Here is an 18,175-nt window from a genome sequence, read left to right as displayed (position 1 = left end):
GTGTGTTACATGGATTGTGGTAATTTTCAAATCTCCATATTGTACTGTGTACTATTAAAACAATATTTTAAAATAAAATTGTTGTTTTTATTGCAAAAATTAACGTGTTATAGCCTTATTCATATTTAATATTTCATACTATCTATTAACTTATGACAGTTTCATTAACATAAAGTAACAGTCGAAAATAATAAACATTTTGATTGAAAAATTTACAGTAGTAACTCCTTTACAACTTTGAAAATATAGCTAGTGGTACACTTGAAGGAATCATTAAAAACGTGTAGTAAAAAAGTTGGAATAAAATGCAACCTAGATTTACTAATTATTTTATGATGTACGAGTAAAATCTGTTTTTGGTAGTAAAAAAAAATTAATTACAACCCTTAAAGTTAACTTCATTAACAACAGAAACAATAAAAAATACATGGGTATATAATTCAAGAATTGTTGGGCGAATTATTTGTAACAGGAGATATAGGGCAAAATGGTTAAATATAAAAATGTTATTTCTAAAAATATGTATATATGAATAATGGCTTGAATAATAAAGATTTTTGATTTTAGGAATTGACATACCTAAATGAAATATAATATTAAGATAAAATATAAATGTTTTGATGCTGTATTATTATATATAAAAACGGTTCATTCCATATAAAAAGTGGCAATGTTTTAATGTAATTTAGTACGGATATAATTTTAACATTTTTTAAATGTGTAAACACGTCGATGTTATTCCAGTATTTGTTTTGACAGTTTAAACACTTGATTTTGACACCAGAGTGAAGAATCCTTAAGAAAAATAAATAATAGACTATGAAGAGTCAGTTAATCTTTAAAAGATTTCGTGCGCTTTTTTTGCATTGTGTGGACACTCATCTCAAAAAGTTCTTTTGCGGAGCTTTATAGCATTTTCCATACATACCCGCCCCGCAAAAGGTCACTTTCAAGACTAATAATAAAATAAACTGTTCACAGAACATTTGTGAACAAATAAGGGTATGTCATAATTTTAATTAAATATGACATTGAAAACTTGTGTTTTTATATAAACAATATATCAACTCCTTTAGCTTCAAACGTTTAATGTGGACTAGATATTAAGATTGGACAAATTATCAAATGATATGCCTAAAATTTCTCATGGCATGTATATATCTGATCGTGCCTATCTTCAAGAAAGGCTCTGGAAACGGCTGTATTCAGTAAATTATCCTAACAAAAAAATTGTGTAACCCTTAAATCTCCAGACTAATTTCTCTGTTAGTAAACAAATTTAAAGGAATACTAAAAGCGAATATGTTTGTTAGTGGAATATCGATCTTGCAGCCAGACCTGTTTTATCTATCCAGAGCCCTAGCCAAGGCCCGGTGGCGTGTAGGGTCGACGACGGTCGCCCGGAGGGTGGATGTCCGTCCCCCAGCTCCCCCACGGCCCCTAGTCTCGGCCCAGCTGCCAACCCCTAGGAGCTAGTTTGCATTTGTCCCTGCCACTGCAGTCCCTATGCTAATACGGTAGCCCACAATGCAATGGGACTATGCTAATTGTGTTATTACTCATCTGCGTTTCGTATATGTTCACTAACCTAACGATAACTGTAGTTGCAAGTAATCATTCTTTGTGTTATTATTATAATAATTATATAAATGTAATGGAGAAGACACAACTCAAACTTATATAGTATGGGAAACGGACTTTACAAATTTGCTCTACTAGAAACTAAATATAACTTACTCAAAAATATAGAAAATAAATTTAATTTTGACTTTAGAACGTCAACCTTGTGGTCAACATTAAATTTATCAGTCGTAATGGTACACTAATACTGTTTTAGCCTATGTTTTTTTCGACCAAAATAAAGAAATTTAGAAAAGGGATATGGACGGCTTTGTAATGAAGTGATTCTATTTATTTTGAGTTTTTTTTCTGTTTTATAATTTTTATGAAAACGAATATTGTAAAAACAGTTTGTATTTACGAATTCCCTATAAACTATATGTTCAATTAGGTATCAATGATAATATATTCCCATAGACGGTAAAGCCGTCCTTTTTAACCATTAGATGAATGGTGACTAGTAACTCTTTCGTAATTTTATCAGTTAGTTACATGAATTCGTCTGCTCACAAAACAACAAAGGCAACAGTGTGTTGTAAAATCACAAAATTGGGCCACGATCATCGTTAAAAATGCATTTACTAGCACGTACCTAGAGAGAAATATCGAATTCTGTGACAAATTGGTATCGTTTTCCTCGTTGTTTTACCCGAATATGTATTCACTCAACTACGTCAATCGCAACCGTATTTGTTTCCATCCTACCTCCAAAACTTCAATTCAGAATCCACAAGTTATGTTCGGTTGTTCTTTATTATATTCACTATATCGAATATGGTTTATGGTTTACATTACACATGCTTGCGTCACCTGTCCCACGAATCCGGTAATATTAATTCCAAACTTATTAAGTAGAAAATTAACATATCAATTACACAAAAATTCAACTATGACGGTAAAATAAAGTTATATTTTAAAATCATATGATATTTTAGTTTGTTCAAAATTTTCAAAACACAGTTTATCTCGTATATAATATTTTGTCCAGCGGCGTATCCAGGGCGGGAAGGGTACGTGGGTGAAGTCCTTTCCCAAAACGAAGCGTCTGGGGAAATAATAAAATGCCCTTGGCAAGGCAGTTTAGACTTTTTATAATAACATAAGTGTTTAATAAACATTCTTGTAGATTAATTTTTACTTTAAAACACAAGTAAAAGTAAATATTTTGCTTTAGAAATGGCATATTTTGTTTTTTCCACCTAACATTGTGGATAAACCGTAAGTACGAGTACTTCACGCGTGAGACAGTGATGCAGTAATGGGAAACTAAATGTTTGAAATTAATTTAATTATTTAGGTTTTATTAAAAATGCATTAACATTGATACAATGTATTATAAGGAATAACATTAGCATGCATTTACATCGCAAACAATAACTAAATATGCTGTTTTAATCCATCGCAATGGTTGTTACCTTGGGTGCAACAAGTTTAGTTAAACATTTAGAGTTGAAAATCCTAAAATAAATAAGAATTTTGTAAAGGCTCTGTTTTCTACATTATTGACCCCCCCTCATTTAATTCACCTGAGGTGATAGGCAATGTGAGTTCACGCAGCCGTTGCAACTCTGATGGTCAACGAGAACCTTGATGTAATTTTCCTGGTAAATGGACTGTAAATTATTTTTCGTGTAGTTATCTATTTAATGTAATTTTATACAACTATAAATGTGATATATTATATATGAAATAAATGGTTGTTTAAATTATTAAGTGTGTTAATAAAACAATAAACCAACCGTTTCAAATAACGTGTACTGCGAGTAACGTGTCTACTCGCATATACAGTATAATACTAACGAAGGAACAATTAATACACATTTAGTGTAGTTGTTTATGATTCATTTGGATAATGCCGAATTACTCAGATAGTAATATTATGCTATGTGCAATTTGTTTAGATATGATCCCAATTAGTAATTCACTGGATATGTGATAGCTTTAGCATTGGTTTGAGTAAACTGTTGTTAATATTTAAAACCTTAGCAGCACGCTGTGGGAATGTAGTGGAGCATCTGATCAAAATAGAGAATGAGTGCAGGTAGAAAAACTAATGCACGGCCAGGTCAGTTTTGAAAAGTAGGACAGTTAGTCCACGCAACACCCGTTGGCGAATAGTGACGTTAGCCACCCACGTCAAAACCAGGCTTGGACCTTCAGTCCTACAATCATAAATTTCATTGCCAGAAACAAATAAAATATTTAGAAATGTATTTACTTGAATAGGCTACTCAAAGTTTAGTCCATTAGGTAAAGTTATATTTTTTGTTACAATACGTGAGTGATAAGTTCTTTTTTGTTAAAGCGTTTTTTTCAATATCTCGGAAGAGACGATTGCTTTCTCTGGGTCTGCCGTTGATCTCAATAATATATATGTTATGCAATAAAAACATTTTATACAATGCTTATTTACATAAAATCTCAATCGGTGAACAGTCTATGCAAAGTGATTGATTTTTTTTACCTCCTCAACATCATCCATTATTATCAATAATGCTTTAAATTAGCTTTTACTTGGTTAGCTAGGAATTGGTAAAATATTAAATAATCCATGTTTTACAAGCAATGATACAATATACAATTCGTTGTAAAGTATTACTCTAATTTTAATTTTTGTAATAAACCAATTAATCTTAATTCATTTGAAGTAATTGCCAGTTAATAATCGCCTTTCCCTTTTGTCATTAATTAATTCATGACAACTCGTTATTCTTTTTAATGACAACTCTGGTGCGATCTCACATTTAATTTAAACTTAATCTAATCTGTTTCAATAAGTTTGCCGGCTTCGTTTTTAATTACGGCGCAAACCAGTTATCCGGGATCGGGGAAACAAAGGCGGGAAGGCAGAGTAGAGAGGTTGCGATATTGCGAGGGTAGCTTCCCCCCCTCCCCTCGTGCACGTCATTGTTAGGTAAACAGCTGACTAGGGCCGTCTCCGCTCACCACCTCTCCTCGCTCTCTCTCTCTCTCTATCTCTCTCTAATCACTGCCGAGCTCTTGATTGGGCCAACATTGACCATCTGATGCTCTCTGTATTCACCGCGCTGTGTCTAGATTAATTTTGGTTGTTTATTTCTACTAAACTTAGTCCAAATATTTTACACCCCTATAATCTTTCACTTCTTTTCTTTTTAAGGTATTAACTTCTTTGAGTAGCCAATAATTGATTAGTGTTATCAACTTGCATTTCTAATATGACTTGTGTTGCTCTCTTGGTTCCGACATTCTAATATAATATAAATATGTTACAACACTAAACCCTATTTTAACACTATTTGTCATTTAACTTAATAATTAATTAAATTTAATGTTCTTATTAAGCTCGTAAAAGAACAGTTTTAGTTTTTATCGAACAATCAGTGCATGTGAAAGATAGAACATTATGGAAATGCAGAGAAACAATACGAATTTTATCACATAAGAACAATGTTACACTTTAAATGCACATATGCCTAGTTTTTGTTAATATGTGGGCATTATTATTCAAATACATCTTAGGTTTCTTGTATATTGTATACATATTCTTGTATACATCCATAATTTTGTATATTCAAACAATGTAAAACAAAGCTTTGGAGAGCGATTTTCTAAATAAGTAATGGAAATATAGAAAACAAAAGGTTTAGGTTGTCTTTAATATCAGTTTTTGAAACGAGACATCTCCCATTAATGTACGATTAAAAATAGGATCGTAAAAGTGTTAGAAGTTGAACATTGTTCTTATTGCGATAAAATTTAGATGCCCAACAATACATCTTGCTCAGATGGTGAAATAGCGATTGACAGTCGCAACATAGAAATTAATTTCTACTCAATAATCATTGCCCATAAAATACGGGTTATTTAATATTTTACCAACTCCTTGCTAACTAAATAAAAGCTAATTTAAAAATAAATAGACAGTGGATGATGTTGAAGAGATCAAAACATCAACAACTTTGCATAGACATCTGTTCGCCGATTGAGTTGTTTTGGTTTAATTTTGCCCCACCAGGAAAAAAAGAATTGAACAGGTGTTAATGAATGATAATGATAAATGTATTGGTACCATGTTTAAGGTGTTGTAGTTGGTTTCTTGTTTTGTTTTTTTATAATTTTCCTATTAAACATATTTGAAGACAGAAAACAAGGTTTTGATATATCGTAGTTGAAATTTGGAGTAAATTTGCCTGTATAACCAGGCCCAAGAAACATTTTGGAAGATTATTTTTTAAACATTACATACTTTTAAATTACATATTACTAAAGGAAATTAATTTTTATGGATACATCTTTTTATTTATGCATATTCAATCAAAATTCATATCCTTATATTTAGCCACGTTCATGTATGCCTGATTTCAAATGTACCCCCTCAATACTATTTAAATGTCTTCATTTCTCATTGAATGACGACAATATTTTTGTTCTGGTCTTCAGAAGAGATATATGTGTGAGTGAATATACTGAATACACGACTAATTCAATTGCACGAATTTAGTGTCCGTCTGGGGCAATATTCGGTAATTGAATGCAATATGGTGGTGTAATGAACATATGTTTCCAATTAGCATTGAGCAGTGGCAGTACTTGCACGTCTGCCACACCTGTGTGTATATGCTCAGGTGCTGCAGACTGAGTGATGGTAAGCTTGGCCTCATCTGTGACTGTCCTCGCAGTCTTGTCACACGTGCAGCTGCCGGGCTGGAGTCGGGTTTGCAGTTGCTACTGTCGAACTCTGTTTGCAGCTTAACTGTGAACAATTGTTCAATAAAAAATTATGGTTGCCTGTAAAGTCGGTTTTACGGGCGAAGATTTTACGTGACAACGTCTTTTTCTCGGTAGAATATTTATTGATATGAATATTATTAAATTGCACAATAGGAACAAGGAATTGAATGAAAATAAGAATTGCACAAATTTTAACTATAGAAATATATTTTGTTTACTAAAACATTGTACATAATTTGAAATTAATTAAAATTTGTTATTGTAAATGGTAAAGTTGAATAAAACATTTACTAAAATTGGAATTTGAAATTCTTGCTAAACACAGTTAAATTCTAACTCCGCGCGTGATGATTGGTCGGTTTAGTTCGTTTGTTTGGTCGCACTGTTATGACAGGTTAGAGGTTATAATTTGTTATTTTAAATGTTTGACTAGCAATACACGCTGTTTCTTCTCAATCGACTGAATTACGATTGATTGCAGAGTGATTTAAACTAATAATTTACTTAACACTATCAACATTTGTCAATAGTATGACATAACCTATAAACTCAGTTTCTCAACTTTTGTGTCAATCTAACAATTAATCAATCAATCATAGTTTACGATAATGAAATATCAGTGTACAATTATTTACCTTTATTGTTGTAGTTGTTGTAAATGACGAATCTAAGCACTCCACATTTTCACGAATAAACATAGTTATCTGCTTTATCCCGTGCGGCGGACCCACAGTTATCTGCTTTATCCCGTGCGGATCCCGTGCGGCGGACCCACTGGACGGGCATCGTAACGTTACCGGGCGTTACACTTTTTCATGAGTGACTCCGAGCCGCAACCTAATTTAAGACGTTGTCACGTCAATAACTGCAAACGTTGTTCACAGCTACTGGCAATATTTTGTATATACCTCCACTACCTGTAGTTGGGTAAATATTTTTAGAAATCCCACTTAAATAATTGAAACAGTTGTCTCGCCGACCATATAAAATCGCTCACAAATGTCTATATTTGAAGTAGAGTATAATACATTACGTTAATATTTAAAGTACGTCTACAGCCTTTATTAATTTTGAATTTAAGAAAACTGTAGTTTATGACAAAATATTAATTTATAATTCAGCGACAAATACCCTCCGTTGAAGATGATGCAAATTTTGCTTTTTCTTTGTAGCCCTATCAAGAAGAGTCCATTTTAATAGGCTCAATGGTATGATGCGGTGTATTTGTAAGATGAAATTTTTAGCTTAAGCTTGAGTGGTAACGTTTATTTATAAAGGATTATACAAACAATATATGAAAATTTTACGTTGATCTTTTGTACACAATTAACCATAAACTTTCTCCGTTTAATATTAAACAAACCATTATGAATATCATGTATCTGAATGCTCTCCTTCATAAAGTGCAATGCATGTGTAGCCAATACATGAGACTCTGTAGCATCGCCGTCTCTTTCCTTCTCTACTACTAAAATAAGCAACATTGTCTTATATACGTTTACGGTATATATAGATATTTAAAAAATTTAAATTCATTTTTTAGTGTTGGGGAAATAAAATCACGAGATTATGACAAAAAATTCTAATTCAGCAATAATATATCCTTAATTGAAAAGGATTCAGATAGGTGAATTTTACTGTTGCCTTTTAGCCCTAATCCACATAGTCCATTTTAACAGGCTCAACAGTATGATGCGGTCTATTTTCACGATGTAATTTTGTGCCGGTAGAGTAGAGTAAAGTAAAGTAAAAAACCCGTGATCGTTTTATACATAATATACTCTTAATTTACTGTTTTTGAGCGGACTTTTCGTTTATACAATATTTAATTGTGTAGACAAGGAAATACGTAGCCGTAAACTAATTCAACAGCATGTTCATAGAACATGATACAAATTCATTTATTGCCTTTCAAAACCCAACTTCCATCATGATTATAATTATATTTTCCCGGATAGCGAGTGGAGTCGAATGCACTTGTCAATAGGCAGATTGTGGAGTGGGTACGGATAGGCCAAAAATCGATGGTGGGCCCCGAGGGAAAGCGCGACGTGTGCCGGGCCTGGGGACCGGAGATCGCAGTTGTGAAGTACGGTCGTCACTTCTCCACTGACTGGGCCAGATCGATCGATACAGTCCCCTCTGGGGTGGCATCGTATTCATATTCACTAGTTCACAACATTTAGTTGGTGAATATACCACAACACGTTAATAACTTTACCAGACGTTTTATCGTTTACAAAATGTTGTTGATTTCCTTCTATTCCTTTTGTGTTTTCGTTTTGAATTCTGTTTAGCAATTTGTGAGAAAGCCTACTGTACTCCCAAAAAACTTTAGCATAGGTAAACACAAATTCGGAATGACTGTTTTTTGTTTAAAATTAAGTGTAATTTAAACCGATAAGAGATCATGTAGGTATTTGTAACCTAAGTGCAATACAATTGGAGTCATTCCTCACAATGTTTTCGTGACGTACAGTGATTTAACACAATAACAAGGAGGGACAGGCGATAGTTCCGGAGGTTTAAGTGGAAAATGTATTCATGCTGGGTAGACGTCCACATATCGTATTTCAGAGGCTTAGTAGGAGGGGGGGAGGGGCAAAGCGTTTTAGGCTCAATCCTATTACCCCAAACTGTGGAAGGAATACTTAAATTTGATTTGTGTTTTAGTATTGTGTAACTTCTTTAATATTATTGAGTGTAGATCACTTGAAAATAGCACAATTTAATTCCACAATTTTACAGAATTTGTGGGAACAGTAACCCCCGCTTTGAATCCTTCAAGGGTTCCATAATCCTGTTGGTAGGTGTAAGCCCCCTTAAAATAAAATACTAGATCCGCCACTGAGATACCCAACATGTTGTGGATAAATTTGGGGACGCTCACCATGCCCATACTTGCCACGGGGGCATGTTAGGCATGTTTTTTTTATAATTCCAGCAGCATCACAATGAAAGAAAGACGTATTTTTTATGGGCCAGCATGTAAAATCAAGCTACGGCTGGCATAGGTCGTAGGTTCGGTTAGTCAAGACCTGTAATTCAGTGGTTCAGAATCTCACTAAAACTAGTTTCTGTAATTTAAACCCATTGGGTGAAAATGACTAGTTTTGAACCTTTCTGAGATGACTGAACTTTACACTCAAAACCCCATTTTAAAACTCGTTAACCTCATTCGTAGGATTTGCGACAATCTTAAAAGTCACTAGCCTAGAAGTAAATATACAAATAATTTATTTTATTCTGAAAGAGACTCGGTACTCAGTCCGCTGATTGATAGCCTTCATGTTTCACGAGCTGTTATCAGTTTTATGTGTATTTCAATAGTACGAATTACGCATGCATGTCAAATGTGTGTCAATGGAATTAGTATGTGTATTGTCAATGCAGGTTCAGCTCAGCATAACGTTACAACGTATATTAAATTACGTAGGATATTAAACAACGTAATCAATGTAGGATGAGAACGACGAACGGTCCTGCGTTTTAATTGCATTGGCTCAGTAAGTATAATTTAATTATTTTTCAATATAATTTTATTTCTATCTTTCATTGCTCAGACTTGATAAAAATATATAAATGAATGCGTTTTTTGGCTCAACCAAAATGTAAACCAATATAAAGTTGCGATTTGATAAACATTTTAAATTATTAAGTATATTCGCACAAAATTATACATTAAAAATATTGTACTACGTATTAAAAAGGTCTTAACATTTAAATGAAATGTGAAATTCTGTAGTAAATACTGATCAATTCAAAATAGCTTCATAAGTTAATAAATAAATCGAAATCGAACGCTCTAGTAGAACAAACCACAGTTATTTATTTAAACTAGGTTTTCATAACCAAAGATACTTGAGGGTGCTGTATTATGTGATGAACTGTTCCACGATCACAATACAGGTATTGTTGGGTGACATCGTCACAAACTATCTTCAGTTTATGACCATGTTATTTATTGTAACATATGGTTTTCCATTTTAAGATACACCACATTCTTAGAGATTTTCAGATTTCAGACAAAGTACTTAAAGCCTGATGTACAAAAAAGGCCTCAAATTAATCTTGATAAGAACAATTTTGCACCTCTCGTTTTTACGTTCTTATTTTTTATCGTAGCTTAATTAGATATGTCTCACTTTAACGATAAAATCAATTAGCTTCTAAAAGTTTTTTTTAGTTTCTGATCAAAAGTGTATATTGTAAAATTTTTGTTTGAGTAACTTTTTAAATTATCGAAAACACTTTTTGATGCTTATTAATTATATTTTTAAAATGAGACTACAGTGGAGTCCCGCTAATCCGAACACGTGTAATCCGAACGTCGGTTAATCCGAACAGGTCCAGGAGGAATTATTTATAACGATAATGAACAGTTATAGGAACTAATTACTTAAAAAATGAAAATGGGTGCATCATTTCGTACATAAACAAAGAAAACTTTAATTAAATAGACATACAGTATTTTATTAAGACAAATTGTGTACGGTACAGTACTTTCAAATTATACGACAAAAAATAAGACCGTAAAACATGCATGAAGTTTAACATTGTTCTTATGGCAAAAGCTCAAGGTCATTTTACTGCAACTGGCTTGTAAACCAAGCAAATAATACATTTTTTCACCAACTATATGATACAGGTCGTATTATCTTATGAAAAATCTTATAGTTTCTAAAAAAATGAAAGGACAAAAAAGTTGAAAACCTTTTCTAAACACAATAACGACATCGTCGGCCCCAGCAGCGATGTCGAGTGTAGCGAAAGCAAAAGCTACTCGCAATAATTCGCCCCCCCCCTTCCACTGGAGTGTACGGTGTACTGTGTATCTCTATTGATTTCTTGCGTCTCAGCTCCTTTGTCCGTCGCGAACTTGAGGGTCTCTTAGCGAACGTCGATGGAATTCCAGTGAAATATTTCAGTTTTCCTCAGTCAAAATATGAGTGTCAAGCGAAATAATCAAGTGACAGCAGTTCGTCATTAATAAAAATACATGTTCGCCCTTTACAGTGGTTTCTTAATGTGTAACGACATATTTTTTATCTGTAATAAATACTAGCAAAAAAATTATATAAAATATATATTTGTTTCATTTTAAATTCTCTATATGATTTTAAATGTAGGTATCCAGGGGACAACATAACGGAAAAGAATATATTTAAACATAAAATATTTTAAACAAAAGCTTAGTAATAATTCTAAACTATTTTAGCGCAAAATTTATTTAGAGGCAATTTTTTAGTAGAACTCTATAAGCAAGTTTGTAGGTATAGGATATTAGCTCGCCTTTTTAGTTGAAACCCTCTTGTAAAGATTTATTTACTGATATAATCTACAGACTATTTGAATTACAACAGTAACTGAAATAAACTATTATTTAATCACTTTATTTTAAATGTATTTTGGGTGGGTTAGTTTTAAACTTGGTATCCATTTTGTCTGCTATAGACAAAATAACAGAATGATTCAAGGTTTGGTTCCTTTTGCAGTTCTCTTGTATGTAAATTGTATGTAAATGTAAATTGTAGTTCATTGCTTAATTTTTATAGATGAAATATTTTAAATTAAATTTGTGATTAAAACGTTCTATATTTTTTAATGCATGGTTTCTTACATTTCAAGAGGATACGAATACGTGTAATCTGTAATGTAATAATGCAGTTGCAAAACTAAAAATAAGAAAGAAGAATCATTTAAAGTAATTTCTGCAGCAACATTTCTTAAATTGTTCTAAAACTGTAATTATTAATCTTTCTGGAAAAAAAAACTAAAATCAGACTATACTTTTCAAGTATTTTGCATTTTTTTACATGCGCATTTGAAAATGAAATACTACGTCGCATTTCTGTATTCTAGGATTAAAAACTTAAATAGTTTAAAGCAGAATTATTTGTCGAGTCCATGCGTTTTAAATACATCAAATACAGTTATATGATTGGTTTTACAACAGTATTTTTACAATAGATTTTCAGTTGAAATGCATATAGACTACCACTTTTATTCGAAATTATAATAACCATTCCTCGGATTAAAAACAAGCAAGAGTATTTTTGTAAAATATTGTAGTTTAATTGCCAAAATAACTAAGTGAAGTATTAAAAAGATCAATTACAGAACACACATGGACAGTAATGTTAAACAGTAACACCCGTGGAGGGATAATACAAACAAACAGTTAAGACGTAAATATGGACTAAACAAGATTTGATGTTGTCTGTTCGCGTGCAAACATGAAACTTCCTGTTTCTCATCTGATGACGCTGCCTGCCATTCCACAATTACATGTCTAATGAAACTCCTAACGCTGTTAAACGATGAGCTGTCACTTTTATAACAAAGTTTTCCAACAGGCATGTGACACTAGATCTTTTACTTCATGAAAGGTGGAGTTCAGTTATGTCGTTGTCTTTTTACAAATATGATGTTGCAACAGTTGCAAACTCTAATCATTTACAAATACTATGAAACGTGTTTAATATCGGCCTTTCCCTTTTATTTTCTGTGTTTGTATGATATCCTAATTAAAGTTACATGGCTTATAAATATAAAACTCATTAAACTTGCTGAACTCTCATCAGCTCGAAATGTTTTTAACTGTTTACTGGTCTTTCCGCTTTCTTTCGTAAAACACACTTTTTTAATATCATCTACGGAGTTTCTATCATAGCCTGGTTTAGATTACGTGCTTTTTTAAATAGGTAAAAATGCTGATCGTTTTATGCTCTCCTTATACTTTAAATAGATTTGTAATGGGGGTTTTCATACCTAAACAAAACGTAACCATTTATCATAATTTCTTCCAAGAAATCAAATGAAAGTTTCATTAATCTATTTTGCGGGCTGCTGTGAAAAGAATAATCCAGGCTGCGCTCGGGTGTAATCGAAATCCGCGTTCCCCACTTTTGATGCAGGCAACTTTCCTTTTCATAAGGCCTCAATACAACTTCTTTGACGGTGGCTCTTTCACCTACTGCCTGTATTAATATTGACGAGGAGGTAAGTGCCCAGGGGGTGGGGGTGTTGGAGGGGGGCGGGAGGGGTTGACAAAGCCCGGGCAAGTCCCTCGCTGATGAGTCACCGACTCCACTAGTCACTCACTGCACTAACCTGACCCTCGCCTAGGGTTGCACCCTCCGCTCTCTCGCTCGGACTCTCTCACCGGTCTATTTCATTACCAGCGGTCCGCCAGTATCGACTGTACCCTGTCTCGTCTACACGATCCTTTCCGTTCCGCCTTTCCTTCAACTCGGCGGGCGGATTGTTTTGACAGAGGCAGTGGGGTGTGAAATAATACTACCAAGATGATATTAAGCTATTGACAAGAGGGTTGTCCATATAATTGAATCGTTCTGTTTGGACACCACTCCAACACTTGCGGTAAGATGCCTATTACTGGGATAACAATCTTCATTTAGGTGAATCAATAAAGTAAACCTGTTCATTACGTTACACGAGCATTTATGGCTTCTTAATGTTTTTCAGAAGACCTTTATTTGATCATGAGAAACCACGATTCACATATCTTTTCGTAGAATTAAAAATCCGGGTAATTATTATTACGATTGATAAAATACACAACAATCAGGGAAGTATGATTTATTGAAAGAACTATTTCTTAAAAAAATCATAGCTGTTATCTACGGTTCAGTATAGATTTCGCTGCTACATGTGGATCCGCACAGGCACTCCTAATTTTGTGGTCATTGAACAGTTTATCAGTGTCTGGAATCATTTAAGAAGCTTGAGTATATAGAAGATCAAACTGAGAAATTTAAGGCAGTTTCTCTTATCATTCCTCAGTGTCCAGTAGGAATAACACTGAAATCGGAAAAAAAGTTTTTTTTTGGAAATTTCTCGAGAGAATTATGTGAGATAGTATGTAATAACATTCCATTATTTCGTGACGGGAATTTCTATTGTAGCTGGTTGAATAGTCAAGATTTTGTAATTTCTAAAGCTTTATGTTACATAAAAGGAACGTAGTTCTACGTTATAAAGCTAATTAGACATAAATGAATACCTGGTTCCGTAGTGTCTAAAGCTTTATACAGAAACCTCAATAGGGTTAAAAGTCATACTTTTTTTAAACATGCTCAATGTACAGCTATTTAGAAATAAATGAATATTTATGAAAGTGTGCCTGCACCATGTCTAATCCTTACGTTCTTGATTTGGATCAGGAGTAAATGTAATTGAGTGTAAAATCATTATAGCACAATCCTGATGCCCATGAGTTGTATAACATATTTCATTCCAATTGTAGAATGTTTTAATTGAGTGCAGAATCCCTATTGTACTTATTCTCAAAATTTGTTCCAATTCCAGTTTTTTAATTTTAATTGAGTGCGACATGACTATAGCACTCGAGATAACGATGGCGGGATTGTGCCCGACTCAGCCGCACCGCACAGCTGCTAATGACGTGGGGGCCGGCTGAGCCCTTATCAGAAATCGGTGTGCCCTATCTGTATCGCGACACACCGCCGTCACTTACCTGCTCTCCCCTGCACACCGAGTTCAACCTCCTTGTACAATTCCCCAACACTTTTTACTTCCTACATTGTTAGCATTCAAAATTATTATAGTTTATTTAAACACATTAAATATATTTTAACCGGATAATATGCCTAAAATCAGAAATATATGTAAAAATGTTTTTCTTGAATTTTTCTTCAACGCAAGGGTTGGTTTGATACTAAAAACATTTGATTTTGCTCTTCAATTTTATTTTGTGATACGATTGTAGTGTTGCATGAGCACAAATAATGCATTTGTAACATTTTAAAATAATCAGACGGAATCATCCATCCAGTCGAGGACTACTAGGCCTACCACGAGTCTGAAATTAAATCGGTGTATAGTCAACGGCTCGTAACTGGCGTAATATATAGGTGGGATGTTTTCAGTGTAAAAATTACAGTTTACATTGACGCCATCTTTCTGGGAACAACGGGAAAGCAAGAAAGGCATATCTTGCGTTGTCCTCGTCTTAGGGGTTAACACAATGTGGGGCCTCTCATGGGAGAATTGAACCTGTAAACTCCACACAATCTGCCTAGATATTTTGCGGGATTACAGTAAAGATACGTCCTCACTGAATAGTGCTATCACGTCTTGATAACACTATCCTGCTTCCGACTAGTTAACCCCTTTTGATTCAATGAAAAGCTTTCTACGAAGTTTCGGACGTGATTTACTACCCCTGTGTACCCGGGACCGAGCGTGGACTACTTACTATTACCCAGAACGTAGTCAGGAAAAAAAGTTTTGGGGGGGGGATTCAAGAAGACTAATATTTTCCCGTAGTGGACAGAAAGTAAAGCAAGTGCAGTCAACCGCTCATTCCTCATTTTGTTCGTCAAAAGTTCTTGACCCGTTTCAATGTTGAGAATGATCTTTGAACAGTACATATCAGTAATACTGAATTATTGAAATAGTAATAATAGTTTGTTAAAAAGTTATTTAAAAAATGGAAAATTTGGGGGGGCGCACCCTTAGGACCCTCTTTCTGGCTACGTCCGTGGCTACTACAAAACCACATTTACGGAGAGTCAGTTCTTGATAATTTAGTTATTTTTAAGATCCTTACGAGCCGGCTCTACAGAAATTATCTTTGCTTTTCTCCTATAAGAAGAGTGATAAACCTCATGCACTTGTATTGTACTATGCCTTTATTACTGCTCGGAAAATGTCTCCTTTAAAGTTGTGAAGAATTCGAATCCATACGCTTTTTTTAGCTTTTCATGTGAAGTTGATACTTTATGAGCATTTAACGTTTAAAATGTTTTTCTAAATAACCAAACAAAGTCGAAAAACTTCGAAATAACCGAAAAAGAAGCATCTGTATAGGTATTTTATCTTATCTTTAAATATCCCTTGATTCTACGATTAAATATAAGGTCTTGTAGACAAAGTTTTACATGTTATTATGGTGCTATAAATGAATATGGCCGCCAACACAGCGTGTTCTCAAACTAATGATGTTCAATATATCCATACATTGATTGCAGTCTCTAACTACATAGTTAAAAGTTCCGTTACGCTATCAGCTGACTTGTAATAAGTTAATCTCAGTGTGGCTTGTAGAGTGATGCGGTCACGTGGCATTTCTGTGATAAGCAACACAGTTTGAGATAAGATTGTCTGGTTACTAGTACTGACCGATAATTAAAACATTCCCCGAGACAATTAAATCCAGAAACAATTTGTCTGTCAAGCCCGCTGTCTCTATTGTGTTCAATGGTCGTTACAGCTGTTATTGATTAATTGTCCACCCTCTCTCGACCTCCCTCCTCTATCAACAGGAAGCTCGTGTATGAAGACAAAGCGCTTGGTACTTTTTTCTTTTAATTCGACAATCGCCACCTGTTGTGGTGTCGGGTTGATTTGTAAAAATTGAAAATGTTATTTAATTATCGTGTAACTTTGTCCCTCAAAAATGGGTTGTGTCTTTCAAATTTGGAATTTTTAAACATTTTTGTCAACCATTAGTGACTGTTTCTGAGCTCATTCTTTCGGCATGTAATATTAATATCCGTATAGCCACGTTCTCACAGCATACCCGCGCATCTTAAAGTATAAATATCCGCGTTGGAAAGTTAACCTAATCCAACTACTAGAACTTCAATAACGGAAGTTATATTAAATTTCAGCTTGTTTATTTCTGCGTTAGGCAACTGCAACTTTCATTTATATGTCGATAACAACGAAAGAGATGTTGACGCTTTTCAACCAAACTTCAACTTTATAAGGACACTTGTGGAGCGATTTAGATCAAATGTTTATACAATATATACCAGGGCAGTGTTGACTCGGCAGTGTGTGCGTGCACGTTCAGGTCGCGGTAAATTAGCAAAACCTGCTCAGTAAGTTAGTGATAAAAGTTAGTTTTAAATAGTGTTTTACAAACATACACACACCAAATATAGTGACTTTAAAAGACCAATGGAAACTAATTACTGGTAACTATAACGAGGCCATGGTCGAATATTTTGAACTACCTGATCATGATCAATAAAAGAATTTAAGATTTTAATTAAGTTACAACTTTTTAAAAATCTAATTCTAAAATTACATACTCACTAATAGTATAACTCTGGCTATCTTGTATACAAATTTGGTTATGAATGTTCAAAGTCTCAGTTTAGTCAAGCAGCACCAAAAAAAAAGGCACTTTTTCGTTTTCATCGACATAAAAACTCGAAATTATTATTGATAAATTGTTCACTTTATATGTCGCAGAAATACACAGGCTACATTTTAATGCAACTCATGTTATTGTAACTCTACTATTACATCTAAATCTTTTTTATCCGAGATACTCGGTATTTAGGTATAATGTTTCAATATTCTTGTTGGAACAGACTATTACTTACAAATCTTGTCCTCTCTATCAATAGACAGTAGATTATTATGGATGTTTCACCAGTATGGATATTCCAGGGTTGGATATTACACATTTGCGGAACAAAAAGGAGCGAATGGGAAAGAATTAGCGATTATGACTCCTTATATGAATGGATTAATATTTCTTAATGAGGCTGGTGCAGTGTATATTCATTATTCTACTCTATTTTATTCACGACAATTTTTAAATAATATCTCTCCTCCCGGATGATTGTAGCCTATACTTGTATTGTACTTAGCTCAGTTTGCTTCTGATTTACTATGATTGACTTGTTATTCAATGATGCTTTAAATAGTATGCAAAGCTGCAATGTCAGTACAGTTGACTTTTAAGACACTTTGATTTTCTTCAACCTGTATTTGAGGTAAAAGCCAGGAATTATTTTTATTTCTTTTTAATGATTCAGGTATGGAAATGGGATATTTTATT

At 33.7% G+C, this 18,175-nt stretch overlaps 1 protein-coding gene across 1 annotated transcript in view; it reads left to right on the top strand.

The window, feature by feature from the left end:
• Positions 1-18,175, top strand: part of LOC124362350 (RNA-binding protein 24-B-like) — an 86,288-nt gene that overhangs the window by 17,843 nt on the left and 50,270 nt on the right. The gene's annotated exons all lie outside the window — the stretch shown is intronic.

This window comes from Homalodisca vitripennis, chromosome 5 (assembly GCF_021130785.1).
Source record: "Homalodisca vitripennis isolate AUS2020 chromosome 5, UT_GWSS_2.1, whole genome shotgun sequence".
NCBI lineage: Eukaryota > Metazoa > Arthropoda > Insecta > Hemiptera > Cicadellidae > Homalodisca > Homalodisca vitripennis.
Note: the sequence above shows the minus strand (reverse complement) of the source record. Positions and strands in the feature narration are given on the sequence as shown.